The sequence below is a fragment of the Limulus polyphemus genome, unplaced genomic scaffold, assembly GCF_000517525.1.
Source record: "Limulus polyphemus unplaced genomic scaffold, Limulus_polyphemus-2.1.2 Scaffold2026, whole genome shotgun sequence".
Lineage (NCBI taxonomy): Eukaryota > Metazoa > Arthropoda > Merostomata > Xiphosura > Limulidae > Limulus > Limulus polyphemus.
In genome coordinates, this window is record NW_013667636.1 from 51,019 (window position 1) to 54,033 (window position 3,015).

Sequence of the window (3,015 nt, forward strand, 5' to 3'; positions counted from 1 at the left end):
CTACACTTGCACCATCCTTAGGAGTGTGATGTTTTGCAAAAATAACACTTATTTACACAGTTATCAAAACACCAATTTACATATTAAAGAATTTCACGCCATCTGTTGATAACATTTCCATCAGGTAATATGTAAATTGGTGTTCTCTTCTCAGTCTGGTAAAGTGGATTCCCCTTCCTCTTCAGTCCCATCTTCAGTTTTTCATCCAGCAACACTCAGTATTCCTCAGAAATCTTACCCACCAGTAGCTGTACCTCCTCTGTTCTGCAGGAGTTACTGATACTGCGGCTTCCGAGGACTCATTCAGCTGTGGATGTCAATATGGCCAAACCATCCTTGATGCAGAAGAGGGCATTGTCTACATCTTCACCTGATGTTTACATAGTGACTAAGAGTAGTGTTTTCATGATCATATAAATCTTTCTCTCAGTGAGAAAATCTGGTTAAGTTTCATAGTAAGATGAGAACCCAAAATGAGGACAGCGTAGAGAGGATCATTCTCGCCTATTAATGGATGTGTGATTGGTGTGAATAAAGTCTCTTGCGGTATTAGGTGTAAAGAGTAAGATAGGCTAATAAAGATTGATTTTAGCAATATCACATCAAGATGTAATATGTGAACATGCTCTACAACAGTTTGAATATTTACTTACTTCTTATTTGTAAAAAATTATCAGCTAAAAGAAAATGAGTATCATTAAGATTTTCAAGTTAAGTCATCCTCGGAATTTTATTTGTTTGAAAATTATCTCAATCGCTCATATAAGAATGTTATAAAATTGTTCCATTCTTGCATATGTTTTTTCTTAAAGAATATGGGAGAAAAATATGAGATTCAATTTCATCACATTTGACTGAAGCTAGGCGATTTAAAATCACAGTGTTCCAATTTCTCAGTGAGGCGAGAGTACTCAGTACGAATTTTATTTTACTATTTCTCTATGGATCATCATTTAACATAAATTAACAGAAGACGATAATTACAACTTCTAAAATAAACATTGATTTATGACTTATGATTTGTGTGTATATATAGTATGAATATTCCAAATAAGCTGAAATACATTTAATAAGACAATTGTTTTTATTTCAAACTACGATCAAATTTGCTTTTAGCTACAAAAACTATTAGGTAAAAGGCTAAAATGCTTTTGTGAAAAATATGTATCAACATTGAATACTGCTACCAATGCTTCTGTGGTGTAGGAGGGAGAAGCCAACAATGTTGACGTGCTGTAGACAAGTTCCACACAAAAGTTATAATTGTTTTTGCTGTTGTGTTAAGGAGAAAACGTTGGAGGAATTCAACAGTGTTACTGCACTGTTGGTAGAGTATACTACAAGTAAGTATCGATATCACTTTGATAGGTAGATCGAAAAGGCTATCTGGCCATGTCTTTCGGTTCGTTCCCTCTATTTGCAGTCTGCGGATCCTGGGATCGAAACACGTCACTGAACATCCTCGTTCTTTCAGCCTTGAGGTCGTTATATTGTGGTGGTGAATTCCTCTATTCATTGGAAACGAGTACCCCAATAATTTAAGGTAGGTGGTGTTGATTAGCTGCCTATCCTCAAGTCGATTCACTTCAGAATTATCGGCCACGAGCGCAGGTATCCCTAGAGTAGTTTTGAGTGAAATTCAACAGAACAAACAAGCATTTGTAAAAATACTTAAATGATATTTCGTGGTCGTAAAACTGTTACAGCTAGTCGCCAATAAAACCAAAATATTGTTACGTCTCCGTGTGTTAATTAATTTTCCGTAACTTCGTTTCAACGAAACTTTAACGACACAAGTCTTTACTTAATAAAACTGATTTATTCTTTCCGAATATAACTTAACCGATACACTGAACTTCAACTATCGCGCTAAACAAACGCTATAGCAACGAACGTCAATAATACTCTGACCGCAGATCAATTACTCACTATCTATCTACACACACATTACCATGCTTTATATATACCAGCCCACCCTACATCGAGCAATTACTAGAGCATTCCCGAAAGAACAAGATAGTTCTAGAAACTAGAGGGCGCTACAGTGGTCACGTGACTCGTTGACGCAACACTGCCCCCTCCTTAATATTGTTCGTCCCGAACAATAACCACATATGATAAACCAATAAGCAGAAGCCAACGAGACGGAGACCAGTACGGAAGAAGATACGTCCCGTAAAATTAAGAGACTTTGTTGAATTGTAATTTTGTCTTTGTAATTCTGTACAGTTAATTAAGTTATTGTTAATTGTTCTTCACATGGGGTTCATCTACTTCATCAGGAAATGTCCTATCATTGGTAACAGTCACATCAGTGGTAGTAACTTCATCAAGAGCTTCACCGTTTCCCTTCTCAAAACTGAGTAGAGTTTCTTCTTCGACGGTGGCTTCTTCAGGTGTCACGTCCTCAGCAGCGTCATTTGTTCTGTGGTCAACTTCGTCCCAACTGAAATGTCCTGGACTGTGATAACGCCAAAGCCTGTTGGCATGCACCACTTTTGGTTTACCTGACCACATTTTACCCGGAAAGTCACGTCTGAGAGATGAACCACTATGTCATATGGGCCTTCCCATTGAGAAGACAACTTAGGAGACTTCCCTTTGGTCTTCCTGGGATTATACAACCACACCTTGTCTCCTGGTTCAAAGCTGACTTCAGTAGATCTCTTATCATAAGTTAACTTCATTGAATCAGCAGATTTTTTCAAGTTTGAACGCACTTGATGGTGGATATCATCCATCCTTTCCGATAACACTTTCACAAACTCTGACACATTCTCAGGCAACTCTTCATAAGGTGGCCGTCCTGTTAACAGATCCACTGGCAACCGAAGTTCCCGACCAAACATCAAATTTGCTGGAGTGTATCCAGTGGTTTCATACTCTGCTGTCCTATAGGCCACCAACAGTGGAGGGAGTAAGACATCCCAGTCATCTTGGTGGCTATTACAAAACTTTGCCAATTTCTGGCCTAGCGTCCAGTTGTACTTTTCTAACATCCCATCAGACTGGGGG